The 21518-nt window shown below is 33.9% G+C and overlaps 1 long non-coding RNA gene and 1 pseudogene across 1 annotated transcript; one reads left to right on the top strand and one right to left on the bottom strand.

The window, feature by feature from the left end:
- Positions 1 to 7403: 7403 nt before the first annotated feature.
- Positions 7404 to 8643, bottom strand: LOC140180859 (uncharacterized). The gene is made up of 2 exons (XR_011874909.1): positions 8411 to 8643; positions 7404 to 7784 (listed from the first exon to the last, which is right to left on the bottom strand). It is a non-coding gene; the product is annotated as an uncharacterized lncRNA (long non-coding RNA).
- A 1713-nt stretch (positions 8644 to 10356) lies between these two features.
- On the top strand, positions 10357 to 21024 carry LOC112762721 (probable pectinesterase 55; annotated as a pseudogene).
- The last annotated feature ends 494 nt before the right edge of the window (positions 21025 to 21518 follow it).

Here is a 21518-nt window from a genome sequence, read left to right as displayed (position 1 = left end):
GGGCTTACCTAGAATCGGACGGTGGTTGGGCTTGTTTGTGAGGCCCAAGCGCTGGAGGAGTGTGGTCTCCGACTTGGTTTACGTCTGGGAGCCGCCTCCGAGTTGTGTGTTCCAAGAGATGGGGGGTGGTACCTGCAAAGACACTCCGATGTCTAAGTCAGCATGGGGTTAAGCAGGTTTAGAATGAATTGGAACTTAGAGATACCTGAGAGGTGTCAGTGTATTTATAGTGGTGATCCAATAACCACCGTTGGAGTAGTGCCACCTTTTTAGGTGGATAACCGTCCCTTTATTTAGGGATTGTTGGGATATGGCTTCTAGAAGTGGGTTGAGAGATTTTAGGGGCAGTTACATATTTTAATAAGCATTATCTGCCAGCTATCTCTTGAGCCTGACTTCTTTAGAAAGAAGTCTGTGTTGAGTCCGACCTCTTCTAAAGAGGTCGGTGAATAACGAAGGCCAATCTTTGGATTAGGCCTTTTGGTGTATTTGGACCTGGGCCTTAGTGTTGGGCCAGCGTATGAACAGTGCCCCTACTCGAGTTCAATCTCTTTTTCTTAAGAGTTGGATTCGAGTATTTGAACTCGGGCTTGTAGGTTCTGTATGATTGGTTTTAGCATATCTTTGCTTAACCAAAGAATATTTCTTGTCCTAGTTTCATACAACTCGTTCAATTCGAGTTGTTTTGAAGATACATGACTTGTTTTAATACAAATCACCTTTCTAAAACTTATTCTGATTTCTTACGACTTGTTTTGATACAAATCGTTTATTTCAAAACTCGTAATTATTTTTTAGTATAACCTCATCTAGCTCGTTCGATGCGAGTAGTTTTAAGGTCTTACGATTTGTTTCATTTCAAATTGTTTAATTAAAATGTGGCTATTTCTTGATCTAATTTCATACAACTCATTTAAATTCGAGCTGTTTTTTAGGACTTCACAACTTGTTTCAAGTACAAATTGTTTATTTTGAGTCCTTTTAAAGTATCAGATCATCTTTATAACCATCGGACTTCGTTGCTTTATCCATTATGCCCCTGCTCGAGGTCGAGCAATTAAGCAGAAAAGATTTTCGAATGAAGCCTTTTTTTGTTGAACTCATTCAGTCTGAGTTTATAGATGACTTGTTTTTTGTATCAGTCACTTTTTTGAAGCACAACTTGTTATATATCAAGTTGTTTTGCGCAATTTGTTTTAATACAAATTGCTTAGATCATATGGTTATTTTTTACTCAATTTTGTTCAACTCATGGGCTTGAGTTGTTTTAAATCATCAAGCCGTATTATAACCATTGGACACTAATTTGAACCTCGTCGCTTTATCTGAGCGACCATTGAAAAGGTCGGCTCGCGATTTTTGCGCTTTGTCGAGCATAAATTGGCACCTTAAGTGAAGGGATTATATGTTTATTCCCTTCCCTTTTTAGTTTCTACAAGAGTTTTATCCTTGTGTATGATACAACTCATTTTATCCAAGTTGTTTTGGGAGGATAGTTTTTACGTTTCGATTTTGTTCAAAAACGTTTACAATCCTTCCTTTTTAACTCGTTTCTATACGAGTCATTTGGTTGAAGTGATTCATTTTGATACAAATCACTTTTTAATGCTTTACTTTAATGATTTGTTTTGATACAAATTATTTTTAAAGCTTTGTTTTTAGATAGACACGACTTGTGCTTGACACAATTTCGTTGAAAATATGGTTGACTGGCACAACTCGTTTAGTCCGAGTTGTCCTTATGTTGTTGTGAATGCTAGAACAAGTTTTCTTGGAACAATTTGTTTTTGTGAAATTGTTTCATTTTATACGACTAGGTCGTTTATTTTTAGAACTTGTAGAGATGAGATCGTGGGCTTGAGATTTTGTACGATCCATTTGTTATCCGTGTGGATCGAGTTGTTAGATCGTATTTATGCCTCGAGTGGCATTTTTAGTTAAGTTACTTTTATGACTTGTTCTAAACACAACTTTTCCAACCCGTTTAACCCGAGCTGTTTCGAGGTGTTTTCTTTCCAATTCGCATATGTAACTTCTTTCCACCAATTGGTTCCTCGTCGCTTCATCCAGGCGATTTCTATATGATCGGCCTGTGATTTTTGCGGTTTATCGAGCTTCAATTGGTGTGTATTAATTGTAGAAAATCAATTTCCATAAGAAATTGTGGTATCTCCTTATATTGGAGGTGTGTCGCAACCTTGGCAGTTTTTCACCCTTGAAGTTAGACACTTTGTAGTAGCCCTTTTCTAAGATTTCAGTAATCTTAGAAAAAACATTTTTTATCTTTGTTTTGAAAAACCTTTTTCTTGGCTGACTGTCCCTTTCTTTAAGTTAAGTTTTCCTTAACAACTCGGGACAGCCTTTTGCCTTAGTGCTTTCAATAGGTTTCCTAATCTCTTTTTGGTATTCCTTATACTCAATTTTTGATTTATTGAGCTCTTATGATTTAGGTTATTTTTGCGATGCGTTTCCTTGTTTCTCGGTTTTTCCGACTTGTAAGTCAGATAATTTCCGAGTTTATTACGATCGACTTTTATAACCTCTTTACACCGACTTGTACCTCGTCGTTTTATCCTGACGACCATCTAGGTCGGTTCATGGGATTTTCACGCTTTGTCGAGCTTAAGTCGGCGCGTTTCGTAGAAAGAAAGAAAAACGAGAAGGAATTTATAAGAGATAAAAGATCTTTATTTATTTGCGAAGGTACTTTTACTGCTACTAAGGGTTTTTCACTATCTATGATCCCTTAGTCTCTACTGTGATGCCTCGTTAAAAATCCCCCTTCAGAAAAAATCCTTTCCTTTTGGGAAAAAATCATGAAGTTGGGAAAAGAGTACATCAGGGAGTAGAGTTCGCTTTTAACTATAGTACCTTTTCATGTTACAAGCATGCCACGACCTTGGTAACTCGGTGCCGTTTAAGTCGGTCACCTTATAATAACCTTTTCCTAAGATCTCAGTAATCTTGTAGGGTCCTATCCTTTTTGTTGTCAGCTTTCATTTGCCCGAACTCAGTAGCCTGATATTTTTTCTTATCAAGATGAGGTCTTTTGCGGCGAATCTCGTAGCCATCCTTTGTCTCAAGAGCTCTTTCCTTATCTGAGTTTGCTCTCAGATTTCTGGAAGGGGGTCACGTTCTTCTTTCGTGCTCTAGCATCATTGTAGAATGTTGTCTTTGGTTAATAATTTTGGACTTGGCTTTCATAATAAGCCAGTGCCCCTACTCGAGGTCGAGCTTCATAAAGTCGGACTCAAGTATTCAGTCATACCATTCTTGAATCTTACTATTTGTTGCTATGTGACTTTTACAAGTTATTTTGGACTCTCTTTTTGGGAGGTCGAATAACTTGTTTTATACTTGTTGTGTTAACTTAGTAAGGTCGAATACTTATCTCTTGGCTTGAGGAGGCATTCTTATAAATCGCCATCCTTTTTCAATTTGTTTTAAACAAATTGTTGTGAGGTCAGGTTTACATCCTCTTGATGTTTGATTATGATCACGCTGTCCTTAAGTTATTTGTGCAATTCGTTTTAGGTTTGCCCCTTGCCAGCTTGATTTAGTACAAGTGGCTTAATGAGGTCGGACCACGATTTGCATTTATAACTTCTTACACCACTTTAGATCTCGTCACTTCAAGTCAGAAAAAGTGTGCATTAGGGAGTAAAGTGCGCTTTCTAGTTGTAGTATCCCTTGGCACAATCTAGGTAGATTGTTTTCGAGTAAGTCGAGTAGGTTGTAGTAGTTCTTTTTCAAGTCTTAAGTGACTTTGTTAGAATCTTTTCATTTTGGTGTTGGCTTTTCTTCGTCCGATTTTGGCCCGATGTCATTTTGGGTCAAGATGAGGTTGTCAGTTGAGAAATTTCTTCGTATGACCTTCTCATGGCCATTTATGCCTGGGATCTGGTTCTCGAAGTCGTACCTCAAGAAAGAGGTCGGACTTTTCTTTGTAAGCTCTAAGCCTATCCGATCTTGTTGTAAAGTCGGACCTTTAAAAGAGGTCGGACTTTTCTTTGTGAGCTCTAAAAGAGGTCGGATTTTCCTTTATAAATTCAGAGATTTTGACCTCATTGTGGTCTGACCTTTAAAAGAGGTCGGAATAAGCTCTAAAAGAAGTCGGATTTTTATTTGTAGACTTGAATCCTCAGAAGAGGTCAAATTATCTTCATAAGCTTGGATCCTTAGAAGAGGTCGGATTTTTCTTTCTAAGCTTGGAAAGAGGTCGGACTTTCTTTCTAAGCTTGGAGGTTTTCGACCTCATTGTAGACTCTGATCTTTAAAAGAAGTTGGAATCTCTTTCTGATATTCTTCGAGGTTTTCGACCTCATTGTAGAGTTGATCGTGAAAGAGGTCAGATTTTTTACAAACTCCAAAAAGAGGTCGGATTCTTCTGAGCAATGAGGTTTTAGACCTCATTGTAGAGTCTAACCTTTAAAAGAGGTCGGACTTTCTTCGTGGGATCTAAAAGAAGTCGGATTTTTTTTTATTAGTCTGGAGGTTTTTGGCCTTATTGTAGAGTTTGACCTTTAAAAGAGGTCGGACTTTTCCTTCATGAACTTTGCAAGAGGTCGGATTTTCTTTTTGAGCTCCAAGCTTATCCAACCTCGTTGTAAAGTCTGACCTTTAAAAGAGGTCGGACTTTTCTTCATGAGCTCTCTAAAAGAGGTCGGATTTTCTTTGTGAGCTCCCAGCTCATCCGACTTTGTTGTAAAGTTTGACTTTTAAAAGAGGTCGGATTTTCTTTTTGAGCTCCCGGCTCATCCAACCTTGTTGTAAAGTCTGACCTTAAAAAGAGGTTGGACCTTTTTTCATGAGCTCTCTAAAAGAGGTCGGATTTTCTTTGTGAGCTCCCACCTCATCCAATCTTTGAAGAAAAGTCTGACCATCATCCCCTCCAATGAAGACTGGCCTTTATCACTCCGACTTTCTTTTTTCTTTGGATCGGATTCCAGTTTTCTTCCTGGAAGACATCCATCTTTATTGGTGTGCAAACAACATCAAATTCTACCACAGGAATATTTCTTTCCATATTCATTGACAGTGATGTAATTTGTGAGCAACCAACGAAAGATGTACCATGAGAATTTTTTGTGTTATTCACTGTTGTAATTGACATGTGAATCCACTGAAGAAAAAGCTGGATTCATCACTCTGTTGTCGGATTGGGTTGCATTCAAATTGGCTGATGTTGTGTATTTGGAACATGCAACTGTTCCATTTCATGAGTGGGTATCATGGATTTTTCCGAGATTGTAAGTTGGCACAGATGTCATTGTCCATCCTATTTCACGAAGAGGTTGGGATTAATCATGTTCCCTTTTCCTCTTTTTTTTTTTTCACGTAACTTCTTTTGCCAATTGAATTTTCTGAATTGAAAATTCTTTTATTCAATTAGCTTTCGAGTTCATTTTTTTTCACGTAACTTCTTTTGCCAATTGAATTTTCTGAATTGAAAATTCTTTTATTCAATTGGCTTTCGAGTTCGTCTTGGTTTGCTTTCCTACAATGGCCTTGGGACGGTGTTTTCTTCTCTTTTAATCCAATTTAACTGTAGAAGTAGAATCATCATCCCTATTTGATACCCTCTTCCTATTGGGAGAAGTTTTTACGGGTTTTTTGGTATCCATAGAAACTGTATTCCAGCTTCTTTTTAACATGCTTGCATCTTATTCATGTCGAGTGGTTGTCTGACTATGTTGTTGACCATCCGCCATTATCAAGAGTTGAGCTCCAGGTCCCCGGCAACGGCGCCAATGTTCCAGGGCTTACCTAGAACCGGACGGTGGTTGGGCTTGTTTGTGAGGCCCAAGCGTTGGAGGAGTGTGGTCTCCGACTTAGTTTACGTCTGGGAGCCGCCTCCGAGTTGTGTGTTCCAAGAGATGGGGGGTGGTACCTGCAAAGACACTCCGATGCCTAAGTCAGCATGGGGTTAAGCAGGTTTAGAATAAATTGGAACTTAGAGATACCTGAGAGGTGTCAGTGTATTTATAGTGGTGATCCAATAACCACCGTTGGAGTAGTGCCACCTTTTTAGGTGGATAACCGTCCCTTTATTTAGGGATTGTTGGGATATGGCTTCTAGAGGTGGGTTGAGAGATTTTAGGGGCAGTTACTTATTTTAATAAGCGTTATCTGCCAGCTATCTCTTGAGCCCGACTTCTTTAGAAAGAAGTCTGTGTTGAGTCCGACCTCTTCTAAAGAGGTCGGTGAATAACAAAGGTCAATCTTTGAATTGGGCCTTTTGGTATATTTGGACCTGGGTCTTAGTGTTGGGCCAGTATATGAACAAATATAAAAAAAATTAGCGTATAACTATTTGTTTATGCCACCTTTTATTATAGATGCTGAAAATAAGCTGTAATAATACAACTTAGAATCTTGAGTTTGGGCCAGCAAAGGGATATATTCCAAAATTTTAAAGGCGGCAAGATGTACGGCCCACACTTAGTGTCCAAGTGGCACATAGAAGTCGCAAAGTGGGTTATTCTCCGTCCTCTCGATAAGGCCCACAAAAATAGACAGGTTGGACCAATCTATAAAATACAAGGACTTAAAATAAACTAATTTGACAGTTGAGACTTGAGACTTAACTCAGATGGTAAATCATGTACGGGTTTAAACTTTGGTATATGTACCAAGTTGAAAAGGAATTCTTTAATATTGTATAAACCCTTTAATATTGTATGGATGAATGTGTAGTGATACCTAAAATTGAGAGTTGTCTAATCTTTTCGAAAAAAAAAATTGTATTTCAAAAATAAATAAATAAATAAACTAATTTAAATTAATTAAATAATTATCATAAAAAAATTAATTAAATAATTAACTCACTTATTAATTTAAATTAACTTAAATAAACATTTGAAATTCGAGTTAGCTCCAGTCTTATTAACTGATTATAAACTCTTCAATAATCGGTCAAATAAAAATATCATAAAAAATCTAAAATAAAAAACTTAAAATAATACTAAAATGTTAATTGTTTTATTTTATAGCAGATTGATCGACTAACGAGTTAGCGAGTTAGCAGTTAGCACCCCCGTAACCCTTTATTTTTCATTTAAAATAATAATATTAATTAAAATTAATTTATTAAAGAAAACAAATAAAAATCTAATCATAATTCAAACGCACACATCAATAATACCACTTAAGTTCTTAAGTATAGTTGACACTAGTATTATTGTGCCTGGTAAATATGGTATATATTAGAGTCATTATTATTTAAGTGTTCTCTCCTCCTTTTACCTATCAGGATAACATATGTAATTAATGTGTGTAAAACTTTTCATAGCCATGCTGATCTTCGATCACTAGCGATTAATTGCTGTTGCCGATGACGATGATCATTTACAACTCAAAAAGGCGGAATGAAATAATGTAAAACATGTATATGAAATAAGATAAACTGCAAATATATAATTATATTCTTATCATTCCTTATGACGTATATAAGTGTAAGCTACATTGATCTATGAAAGAAAGAGAACTCTAACTAGCTGAACCTCCTCCGATATAAATGACTAATGAGGTTTATTCAATCCTAAACTAAACATATTAAATTATCTAATAGCCTTAATTATTATCTCAAACGAAAAGATGATGAAGTAATTTATTTCTTGGGGATTATTATAGTTGTACATATATCTACGGGGTTTGGTTGCAACATGTGTAGCCAATTCGTGGGTGAAGGCATTTGCGGCGGCATTGAGCATCCACCACATTTGCTTCTTCCACGCCGTTCATTTCAGGCTTGTTTCCTTCGGATTCTTCTGATCTTGCTTCTCCTACACAGATCATACAATTAGTTATAAACTTAATTAAAAATCAATATTTTTAAAGTGAAAACTCAGGTGCAGTCGACTTCACATGTGAAGTGGATAACTGAAAGTTGTCAGATAATTTGACTGTTTTGACTAAATTTTCATCTAACAGCTCTCAACTATCAACTTCACGTAAAGTCGACTGCCTGAGTTTCCACATATTTTTAATTTATATTGACCAATATTTTTAATTAGTAATTTAAATTTTTTAATTTAATATTTAAAACCATATTTTTAATTAATATTTTTTAAATATTATTGATTAATTGCTAGTTAAAAATATTATTATGTTGATTTTGTAACAACTGAAAAATATACAGTAGTATCATTTTTACTTTCTCAATTCTATTGTACCCTTTAACAAAAATTAATCAGATGTAATATAATAAGGATGATTTTTCACATATGCATACATATATATTGGACGACTGGCATCCTGTATACCCTCTTCAATTTCATAATAATAATAATAATAATAATAATAATAATAATAATTTCTTGACGAATAAAAAGAAACAAGTGAAATTAATTCCTTATAAATATGAAGTCAGCAAAAAAAATTCCTTATAAATATGAGCATATATAAATACCTCGTGTCCCATCTTTGAATGCTTGGTCAGTTGCCATGGCAGAGACGAGAAACAGTGTAAGAAGCAAGCACAACAAAGAAAAGGCCTTGTTATTCATTTTAGTGCTGAGGTTTAACAATTAAGATGTGATTGTACCAAGCATACACATATATATAGTGTATGTGTGTGTATGTGTGGTTTTTTTTTTCTAGTGAATTAGGTTGTTGTTTTGTTTGTCTTTATGCGTGTCGAGATGCATGCATCTTATCCCCAAACTATTTACACGTCATCCATATATAGATATTGCGAGTCAAATTAACTATCTGCTCTCTCATCTAGTTATAGCTCTTATTAGGTAGAGATTAAGTTCTTTTAAAATAATAAAAATTATAAAATGTTAAAATAATATTTTAATTACTTTGAAGTAAAGGTAGTAAAATTTTATACGTAATCAAAATTATAAATTTAAAAATAATTAATTTATTATTTCACTATTTTATCAATTTTTTTATTTTAAAAGATATTTTTTTCACAAAAAATACTAAAAATCATCAAAATTTATTATTTTTTATTATCATTTAGTTATTAATTTAATTTTTTAATTTGATTTTTAATCTAATAATTTAATTATGATAAATACTATTTTACTCTTTTTAAAATAATATATAAGTTATCCTCTTTATGTCATATTTTAATGGATGTTTATTTATTTTAAATTTTTAGCAAAATTTGTTGGATGATTAATTTATCTAATAAAATAAAAAAATAAAAAATTGATTTCGAGTCATTAAAATTTGTAATTGTATTGTAACTTTTTCTTAAAGATATATCCTTTTATTAATATATATACTATTGTTAGTTTTATCGTTTAACATAAAATAAATCAGTAAATTCTCTTTATTTTATACACGTACGAAGTTATAATTTTTTATATTATTCACTCATTTTGTCTTTAATTTGGTACTTTTAATTCAATTTTTTTGTTTAATTAGATGTTATTGTATTCTTGAATAGAAAAAAAACTTATATTATGGTCAAAAATAGACAGAAGTGACCAGTACATTCTGATTAATCTTCATAATTTGCAGTATATAAAATTTTAATATGAATATTTTTTTTGGTAATAATTATGTGTTGTGGTGCAATTTTTTTCTTTATGTATTACTACTTACTCTCTTAATTCTTGCTTTCATTTAAAAATGAGAAAAAATAAGATGTACACTATAAGATCAATTTATAATCCAATTACTTGATCATCTATGTGATCACCAAGCAATCGAATACATAATTTATTCTCTAATTTATAAAATTTAACAAAGACATTGATAAACATATTGGTTTCACATTTATTTATTTGTGTTATATTTGTAATTATATTATATCTATTTTTATCAATATATTTAAAAAAAAACGGTTAGTATTAACACATGGTATATTAAATAAATTAAATGATAAAAACATGTAACTATTTTCTTTTTCAGTCAATATTCAATAAAATACTGAAATTTAGACTTGCAATATCAATATATTAATAATAAAATGGAGAAAAAAATATAATATTATATCAAAAAAATTTTTTAAATCATAATTATAATTTATGATTAAAGTTATAATTGTAATTTATGATTAAAATCATAATTTAAATATTTTAAACAGGATAATTTCATTTAAAAAATTTATAATTTAAACATAATTTTTATACACTTAATAGCTATATTTGAGTTAATATATTTAATATTATATTTAAAAAAATGAACAATACACATTGTATTATTTATTTATTTATTAAATTATTACAATTTAAATTAATTTTAATAAAATAATTTAAAATTTTAATTTTAATTTTATTATGTGTATGGCACGGATTATTATATTTGTTAAAATAAGCTAAAATTATACCTAATGCAACAATTTCGGTAAAGTACCATAATTTTTAGTAAATTAAATACGGAATATCATCATATGTCATGGTCTACAATACTAAAATTGGTAAAATACCATAATATTATCTTATTGTGCCATCCTCTCTCCCATCTCTTAATTATTTTAACCAACTAAAATACAAATATCTTTTGACTTTTCCTAAATCTTAACACTTCCTACTAAAAACAAGAAAATTTTGACTAAAGCGACAAATACTTCTTTTTTTAAGTTAAAAAATTATGGTTAAGATATAAGTTTATTATTAATTTTTGAAATAGTTAAGTCTATATTTTAGTTTGTTTTGTTTTTAAAGATTTGTTAAAAGATTTAATTTAATTTTGATTTGTTTAATAATATTTTTAAAAATTTTAAATTTAAATCAAATATGATCTAATCTAATGAGATTAAATTTGATTTTAAATTAGTTATCATATCTTTAAAATTTTAATATTTAAATCAAATATAATTCAATCCAATAAGATCATATATGATTTAAATTAGTTATTTTATCTTTAGAAGAGTTAAATTAAATTATCTTATCTTATCTTTAGAAGAGTTAAATTAAGTTATTTTATCTTATCTTTTAGTTAATTTTTTATGTGACTATTTAAACACTTTTAGTTCAGTTGTTTTATGCACGTTTTCTTAGTGTAAAAAAGTATTCTTAGTGTGAAAAAGTGAGGTAAGTGATTCTAATCTTTTTCAAATTTCATCCATTTGATTTATGTTGGCAAGAACAAATTCTTTAAAGGTATAGTCTTTTTGTGTCATTATTTTTCTTATTTCCTTTCTACCCTTTCATTAAAACTTTAATGCTTTAAATTTATTAAACCCGCTCAACTTTCAATAACTTTTTTTTACCATACCTCCTATAAAATCTCATACACTCGAAATAAAATTGTTTCTAATACGAAAAACTTAGATGTTAAATTGAAAAATAAAAAGTTCCCTCCAAAATCCATAAATATTAAATACACGATCATCAATTCATTCCTTAATTCCACTGCCAAATATATTTGCGTGTAGTATTACTTTTTTTGCTTCTTATATCTATATACAAAAAACTTGAATTTGATCCCAACTATTAACACAGGTGTCGAATTCATTGAAGATGTTGCTATTTCTTGTTCGTTGGTGGATTTGTGTGTTTGTGCTGTTAAATTCAGGAGCTGTTAATGGTCAGTATTACTGAACTGTTGGAGACAAAATTCTTCCATTCAACAAAATTGTTGTGGATTTTTTGGGACATGGCAACTTCTCTACAATTCAATCTGCTATTGATTTTGTCCCTTCCAACAATAAGTATTGGATTTTAGTCAATGTCAAGACTGGTATTTATAGATAATAAATTCAATATTCAACTCTAGATGTACTTTGGATACAATCTCCGGAGAAGCTATAGGCACATCTGACTTTCCATATATGAACCTTTATTGCCTTCATTCAGCGGGTTGCAAAATAAGAAAAGTGTCTCATTTTTAATTTATGCTTTCATATTGGCTTATTATTGATATATCATACAACTACTGTATTACAAATAAGCAGTTCCATTTGAAACGATAATTAGTTGACACATAGGCGGCAGAAAAAGGCATACCTTTGTGAAGAATAGATGTTGTAGCTTGCCTTGCATCCTGGAAAAACTGTCCAACAGAATAGTCTGATAAATAATAATTAAAAAAAATATGAGATGAACTAATATGCAATGATCATGATCATAATGAAATTTACTACCTAATTCACTATTTACTATTATTTTGAGTTGTGGCATGTAACTCCTTGTTGGGAAAAACTCAACACAGGTTTAAAACAAGAACCTGTCTAACAGCGGAAGCACCAAAAATAATTTTCACAACCTGTGCGATTAAATAGGCAATACCAAAGATACTCCAAGTAGCAAATATAATGATAAAAATTAAATAATCAGACACCAGAATTTTAATGTGGGAAAACCCCCAAAACAAGGATAAAAAAACTCACGGAACCTAGTCCAATAAAATCTTCCACTATCAGAATAATGGGTACACAAACAGTCTTCCTAGTGACACTAGGGTATCTCAACAATCAACAAAATACATCATCAAAACTGATGGAATCAACATAAACCCTCCACAAAGTGGGTATCTCAAATCAGGCAAAAGAGAAGGCAATACAACTAGCAAGTTATATCCTAATGTTCATCTCTACACCAGGAATAACATACTAAAATTTCATAAGAAATGGAGCAAGTTTACCAAGTCAATGTGATCAAGATTGGCATGCCCTTTTCCCCCCAAATTTCCTCTTCTCTCGACGCCGAAGCACTTTTCTTTCAAAGAATGAAGCTTCAGTGCTTCTTCTTTCTCTCCCGTGGCCTTTTTAGACACTTTCTTCATTTTATTTGTTTTTCTTTTTTTTCTTTTAAAACTTGTGGGTCCCACTTGGTTGGAGACCCAGCAACAAATCTCCCCCTCACCAACTCAAGTGGGGATAGGCTGCTCTACCAAACCCGCCTTCTCTTTGCAGGAATCAAACTTCACTGCAGGTAAAGTCTTAGTCATCATATATGAACCATTATCATCAGTATGGATCTTTTCAAGTGCATATGACTTCATCTCAAGCGCTTGACGTATCCAATGATACCTCACCTCTATGTGCTTCGATCTGGAATGAAACGTCGGATTCTTGCTGAGATGGATAGCACTTTGACTGTTACAAAATAACACAAACTTCTCTTGATTGATGCCTAACTCTTGAAGAAATTTCGTCATCCACAAGAGTTCCTTTGAAGCTTCAACAACAGCAATGTATTCTGCCTCTGTAGTAGACAAAGCAACACATTTCTGAAGTCGAGATTGCCACGACACAGCTCCCCCTGCAAAAGTCATCATATAACCAGAAGTAGACTTCCTTGAATCAAGATCCCCAGCCATATCTGTATTTGTGTAACCATCCAACACAGGTTGGCCACTCCCAAAGCATAAACAAACTCTGGAAGTACCATTAAGGTATCTGAGAATCCACTTCACTGCTTGCCAGTGTTCCTTGCCAGGATTAGAGAGAAACCGACTAACAATTCCAACGGCATGAGCAATATCCGGCCTAGTACAAACCATAGCATACATCAAACTGCCAACTGCAAATGCATATGAAATCTTCTTCATTTCTGCTTTCTCTTTCTCACTTGTAGAACATTGCTGCGAACTCAGCTCGAAATGACTAGCAAGTGGAGTACTAACAGGTTTGAAATTACTCATGCTAAACCTCTCTAAAACCTTCTCAATATACTTCTGCTGCGACAACCACAGTTTCCCATTCTTCCTGTCACGAATGATACTCATGACAAGGATTTTCTTTGCAGGACCCAAATCCTTCATAGCAAATGATCTATTCAAGTCTTTCTTGAGACTTTCAATCTTCTTAGTATCATGACCAACAATCAACATGTCATCAACATAAAGCAAGAGAATTATAAAATCACCATCAGAGAATTTCTTAACATACACACAATGATCAGAAGAAGTCTTACTATACCCATGACCTTCCATGAAGGAATCAAACTTCGTGTACCACTGCCTTGGCGCTTGCTTCAGCCCATATAAGCTCTTCTTCAACTTGCATACAAGGTGCTCCTTTCCTTTAACCTCGAAACTCTCTGGTTGCTCCATATAGATTTCCTTATCTATGTCACCGTGAAGGAATGCAGTCTTCACATCAAGCTGATCAACCTCTAAATTCAAGCTAGCCGCCAATCCAAGCACAACTCGAATAGAGGATATCTTCACAACTGGAGAGAAAATCTCCTCAAAATTAATACCTTTCTTTTGCTCAAAGCCTTTCACAACCAATCGATCTTTGTACCTTGGCCGTGAGACATTTTCATCTGCTTTCTACTTGAATACCCATTTATTCTTGAATGCTCTCTTACCCTTCGGTAACTTCACTAATTCAAAAGTATGATTCTCATGCAAGAATTTTATTTCTTCTTGCATGGTCTTCAACCAATCTTCCTTATGCTCATCAGACATAGCCTCCTGGTAGCTCTCTGGCTCCCTAGTCTCAGTGTTCATCACATACTCATGAGGAGAGTATTTCTGAGAAGGATGACGCTCTCTAGTAGATCTTCTCAATTCAGGCTCAACTGGTGGTTCAGGTGGAACTTCAACATCTGGCACCTCAGGTTGAGGTGTAGGTTCATCATGCAAATCATCACCAACATTATCAACTTGTACATCTCCCCCATCAACAGGAGGTCTAGTGGAAGGACCAGGTTCATTACTAGCAGAACATCTAACAGTTATTGGCTTATCTGTCTTCTCAAAATCTTCAATAGTTTGGTCTTCAAGAAAAATCACATCTCGGCTTCTAATTATCTTCTTGCTCACCGGATCCCATAATCTGTAACCAAAATCTTCGTGACCATAACCCATGAAGATACACTGCTTTGACTTTCCATCAAGTTTAGACCTTTCATCTCTTGGAATGTGAACAAAAGCCCTGTAGTTAAACACTCGCAAGTGACTATAGGAGACATCTTTCCCTCTCCAAACTTTCTCTGAAACATCACCATTAAGTAGAACTGAAGGAGAAAGGTTGATCAGATCTACTGCAGTCCTTATTGCTTCACCCCAAAAGGATTTAGGCAACTTTGCATGAGAGAGCATACACCTGACTCTATCATTGATAGTACGATTCATTCTCTCAGCAACTCCATTGTGTTGAGGAGTCTTAGGAACCGTCTTCTCAAGCTTGATCCCATGTCCTGTACAATACTCTTCAAATGGACCCCTGTATTCACCACCATTATATGCTCGAACACATTTTAATTTCCTTCCTGTTTCTCTTTCAACACTTGCATGAAAGTGTTTGAAGATACCGAGCACCTGGTCTTTAGATTTCAAAACAAAAGCCCCCACTTTTTGAGAATAATCATCAATTAAAGTAACAAAATATGATGCATCACCTAGTGTCTTAGCATCCATAGTGCAAACATCAGTGTGAACTAAATCTAAAACATGTGATCTCCTATGAGGTCCAGAATTATGAAATAATACTCTAGCATGCTTTCCAATAAAACAATGAGTGCAAGTATTTAAAGTTGTACCTTTCACTGGAAGTGAGTGCTTCTTGGCCAAGACCCTTAGTCCTTTCTCGCTCAAGTGACCAAGACGTATATGCCACAAATCAGAAGAGGAATCATCAGCTACATTCAACTCTTCTTTGCACAACTTTGCTTGCAACCGGTAGAGAGTAGTGAGACTATTGTCTTCTCTAGCAACAATGAGAGCCCCTTTGGTAATCTTACATTTTCCACTACCAAAGGAAGTGCAATACCCTTCTTGATCCAATGCCTTTACAGAAATAAGATTGAACCGCATATCTGGCGCATGCCTAACATTCTTCAACTGCAACTTGCATCCCATGTTAGTTTCAAGCCACATATCACCCATACCAATGATATCACACACTCCTTTATCTCCCAATTTGATCTTGCCAAAATTTTCAGCAGTATAAGAAGTAAAAAATTCACGTTTCGGAGTGACATGACATGAGGCACCAGAGTCCATAATTCAAGTGAAATCATCACAGACAAGATTCATATAATTTTCATCATATGTGATAAGAACATCTTCATAAACAATAACAGCAGTTTCTTTATCACTATCTTTACCTTTGTCTTTGCTTCTTCCCCTTAATTCACTACAAAAAAAAGAGTTTAAAATGGCATTGACATTACGGCGGTTTTCAAGAACCGCCGTAATACCCGGTTATTATGGTATTTTTGGTTGCTGCCATAATTAACTTTGTGTTTGCTGGCGGTCTGGGTGATTATGGCGGTTTTGAACCGCCGTTTTCATACATATATAAAACAAAAGAATTGCAACCCTAGCCTTAAAACGAAACACACTATAACGGTGCTCTCGATCTCCTTTCTCTCTCCCTTCGCTCTCGATCTCCGACAACGCCGTTCTTCCCTCTCGGCTTCTCTTCTCTCCACCGGTTACGACTTCTCTAGGTACTTCTCCCTCTCCGCCAGTTACTGATTTGTTTCTCTGCAGCTCCCTCTCAAGTTCTCTAGGTACCTCTCCCTCTCCGCCAGTTACTGATTTCTTTGTTTTTAGGGGGGGTTTGTTTCTCTGCAGCTCCACGATCGGAGCTTGTGTTGAAGTATTCCATTGACGTTTGTGTAGGGGTGATTGACGCCGATCGGGTCTTGTGTTCAACTAGTCGATGATATCAGATCTTGGATTGATGGTAACTTCACTTTCTCTTTCCTTATGTATTTACTTCGATGCATGTGTCAATGGTTCAATTGCTGCCACTTTTATTATTGTTTTGGATTTTGCTAGTTAATTCATCCTGCTATTTCTTAATATAGTGAATTGATGAATGAGTTCAGACTGCATAAGCTTAGTGAAGTAGGGCTCTGTTCTGTATTCATTGATTTCTGGCCGTTTGATTGTGCTTGTGCCTGTAGCATTCTGTTCATGGAGTTTAATTGCGTTCTTATTGCTTGAGATTATCCTGAAAAAATAGATCATTAACTCTTCTTCTTGAATGATGTTGGGGCTGGAGTTTTTCTTTATTTGGTTTTTGGTTTCCTCTGCTCCTATACTTTGTTCCTGGCATTTTGCTTGGGGAACATCATCTACAAGGATTAGTTAAATGAATTTAGGTTCTTCAAATGATGTTGGAACATCATCTACTTGTGGTCCAAATGTGCAAGAAGAGTTGGATACCGTTAAAGTGCAATTGCAAGCGCTAGTCTCCTATATTGCTTCTAAGGAAGGAGGTAAAATTCCAATACAATTGCCTGGAATGTTCCCTACTCAACAAGTTTCACAGGTACAAATACAATTATCCTTTTTTTTTTCCTTTTGATGTGAAATAATTGTAAACAGTGGATTAATCTCTGCTTGATTAGTAGTGTTGCTGAGTTTGTTATAGCATTCAAGCTCTCGTGTATTTGTTGACAATCCATGTTGAAAGAAGTCATTACTGTAGTCTGATTGAGATAATAATAGACCAGTAGGGTTTGATTGTGATCCATATTCTTCACTTTTCAAGCCAAAAGGTTCTACAGTTTGAAGGATGTTTGACCCGTTAAGATAAAAATTATTGAAGCTGGGGTTTCCTAAGGGGAAATTAGGGTTATTCCCCATGTTAAGAAATGTGTTGCCGTTCATGATTTGCAACAGATTTTGCAACAGTTGTAGTTGGGTTAATTGAGAAGTAGCATCTCCTTGTAGAGCAATATTAGGGTTTCTCCCCCAAGTAGTAGTGTTCATATTCATCATAGAATTCCCTCTTTTTTTTCCTTTTGATGTGAAATAATTGTAAATTGTTCATGAATACTTTTGATCTCCAAAACAAGTTAAGATTCGGTCATGGTCACTGTTGGCTATTTGAATGTACTTTTGAGTGAAATAATTGTAAACTGTTCATGAATACAGATTTTGACTTCCCGTTCTAATTTTCTTCTAAATTATAATTGATTAACAAAAAGTGAAAAAAAAAATTTATCAATGTTTGTGGTATATAGGCATAAGTAGGAAGCAGCTAATGGTAATAGGTGAGCATGAGCATGTGTTATTGCTGGTTGTTGACTAAGGGTTGTTATTGCTGTTACTGCTTTGTTTGAAAATGATTCTATACATCAGTGAATAGAAAGATCTTAAGGCTTCATTCTTTGTCGCTGCTATGGTTAACAAGCACATGGGAAAGCTAATTAACAACTAGCACTAGTAGTATTATTAGTAACATTTTATATGTATTTTTTAGATGAATTCAAATTCATAATTATCCACTTATTATTAATATATGCATTTTTCTTGTATTTCTTGTGCTCATAATAATTATATTTTTGTTGTAGAGATTGGATCAGGAGAGTGAGATTCCATCACCAAAAGAGTTAGGAAGTAGGTCTTCTGGAGCAAGCAACAAGGAAGCTTGATATGTTAAGACGTATATTAAGGATTATATGTTAAGACAATTATAAGTCAAAATTAGTCAATACTTGTTAAGGATTATTTTGATACTTTATTTTTTGGATTATGACATTTCAATTATGACTTGGATTATGACTTTTGGATCATGTATGAATTAAAAATCATCTTATGATGTTTGATTTATGGCTATACCTTTTGGTTATTATGAGATTTTTAAGTGAGTTTCGAAAATATCACTTTAAATTAGTGGTTTCAATCTTATTTTAAAAAGCATAAAATTGTCATCATAATTAGGTACAAACGGCGGTTAGAAACCCCCGTTTTTATTTAAAACGATGCCATTATACGCTGGTAGAAACGGCGGTTAAAAACTACCATTTTAAACGAAAATGATGCCATTATATTTTGGTAAAAACGGCATTAGAAACTGCTATTTTAAACGCAAAAGATGCCATTATAACATGGAAAAAATGGCAGTTATCATGGAAAAAATGGCGGTTTCTAATCGCCATTTTAAACGGAAGAGGTGCCACAACATCCTGGTAAAAACGACGGCTGTTCAAAAACCGCCATTTTATGCGGAAATAATGGCGGTTACAAACCGCCATTTTAACCCTCAAAAACCGCCGTATTATCCACAGGTTATTATGGTAGTTTTCTGAAAACCGCCGTAATAACCAGAATGGCGCCCAGAATAATGGCGTTTCTTAGAGGTGCCAGTTTTGGTCATAATGGCGGTTATAACCGCCGTAATTACCCAAAATAACCGCCGTAATAACCTTTTTTTTGTAGTGATTGTTCTCTTTTCAAGAACCTACAATACCTCTTGATATGCCCTGACTTGCCACAATGGTGACAAATGAACTCCTTTTTTGGCTTGTACTTTCCTCTTGACTTGTTTCGACTCTCTAACCTGTCAGAACTGTGAGGTTTTTTACTTTGACTTCTCCCCCATGACTCTGAAACAAGTGCTTCTGACTGGGAGGAGGCATTAGTCAAACATCGCTCTCTTCTTCTGGCTTCTTCATTCAACATGCTCTTTTTAACCATTGCTAACGTCAACTTCCCATTTGGAGCTGAGTTAGTCAGTATCACAACCAGAACTTTCCAACTATCAGACAAAGAGCTCAACAACAACAAGGCTTGCAACTCATCATTCAAAGTGATTTCATTATTTGTCAGTTGGTTCACCGTCTCCTGAAAAATGCTCAAGTGCTCTGGCATTGATTTACCTTCAGTATACTTCATATTAACAAGCTTCCTAATCAAGAATGTTTTGTTTTGCACATTCTTCCTCTCATATAACTCCTTTAATTTGTTCCACATATTCTCAGCATTCGTTTCGGTGTCAACATGTGGATACACGCTAAGATCAAACCATTGCCTAATCGAAGCAACTGCCTTCCGATTCAGCTTCTTCCATTCAGCATCGGATTTAGTACTTTTGGATTATCCCCCTCCACAGGATCATACAAGTCCTTGCTATACAGCATATCTTCCATGAGGGTCTTCCAAATTGAATAATTTTGGGAATTCAATTTGACCATATTTGGTCCATGAGTATTTTCCTCCATTTAGTCAGCACAGAGACAAATGACCAAAGCTCTAGATACCACTTTGTTAGGAAAAACTTAACACATGTTTAAAACAAGAACCTGTCTAACAGCGGAAGCACCAAAAATAATTTTTTCACAACTTGTGCGATTAAATAGGCAATACCAAAGATACTCCAATTAGCAAATATAATGACAGAAATTAAATAATCAGACACCAGAATTTTAACGTGGGAAAACCCCCAAAAGAGGGACAAAAAACCCACGGGACCTAGTCCAGTAAAATCTTCCACTATCAGAATAATGGGTACACAAACCGTCTTCCTAGTGACACTAGGGTATCTCAACAATAAAAAAAATGCATCATCAAAACTGATGGAATCAACATAAACCCTCCACAAAGTGGGTATCTCAGATCAGGCAAAAGAGAAGGCAATACAACTAGCAAGTTATATCCTAATGTTCATCTCTACACCAGGAATAACATACTAAAATTTCATAAGAAATGGAGCAAGTTTACCAAGTTAATGTGATCAAGATTGGCATGCCCTTTTTCCCCAAATTTTCTCTTCTCTCAACGCCGAACCACTTTTCTTTCAAAGAATGAAGCTTCAGTGCTTCTTCTCTCTCCTGGCCTTTTTAGCCACTTTCTTCATTTTATTTTTTTTTTCTTTTAAAACTTGTGGGTTTCACTTGGTTAGGGACCCACCAACACTCTTTTATTTAATTTAACTTGAGAAATTTGGTGTTACAGAGAGAAAGTAACGATTCCAAGTAATAAACCATACATAATATTGAAGGGAAATGGAAAGATGAAAATGTGGGTTGAATGGGATGACCATAATACAACTGCTTAGAGCCCCACCTTCCAATTCAATGCTGATAATATTGTTGTCAAATCTATCTCTTTTAGGGTAACTAATCATAATTAATTAATCAATTAATTAATTATTATATCATTCTCTGCCTATTTTAATTAATCCATTTATTTTTTTTTTTGGAACAGAATGCATACAACAATCCAATAAATACGGATACCAGAGTTCTTGCAGTAGTTGCAATGATAAGTGGAGACAAGTCTTACTTTTATAGAGTTGTATTTTTCGGATTTCAAGATATTTTGTGGGATAATCATGAAAGACATTACTATAAACTTTGTATTATTCAATGTGCTGTTGATTTTATCTTCGGTGTTGGTCAGTCATTATTTGAGATAATTAAATTTCATTAAAATATAAAAGGTGCATGCTATCGTATTTATTATTATCGTTAAAATAACATTTTTTTAGTAATAGTAAGAGCATCTTTAATACTTAATTTTAGTTTAATTTTATTTTAAGTCTTATAAATGCTACATAAATATTTATAGAATTATATATCATAAAAATTAATTTGAGATTTAATGTGAAATTTATATATATATATATATATATATATATATATATATATATATATATATATATATATATATATATATATATATATATATATATATATATATATATATATGAATCTAATTTTAATAATATTTTTTAAATAATGTTTAAATTATTTAGTCACAGTAACATAAAAATGGATTGAATGAGAATTGATTATTAATTAAATGTATATTGTGCAGGTAATGGCAGAGGTGTGGCATAAATGTGATTGGAAGAACATTAAGATTAGGAGAAGGATTTGGAGGATATATAACAGCACAAGGAAGAGAAAATCCAGGAAATTCAA

Source organism: Arachis hypogaea, chromosome 17 (genome assembly GCF_003086295.3).
Source record: "Arachis hypogaea cultivar Tifrunner chromosome 17, arahy.Tifrunner.gnm2.J5K5, whole genome shotgun sequence".
Classification (NCBI taxonomy): Eukaryota; Viridiplantae; Streptophyta; class Magnoliopsida; order Fabales; family Fabaceae; genus Arachis; species Arachis hypogaea.
The sequence above is the reverse complement of the archived record's forward strand: the minus strand, read 5'-3'. Positions and strand labels throughout refer to the sequence as shown.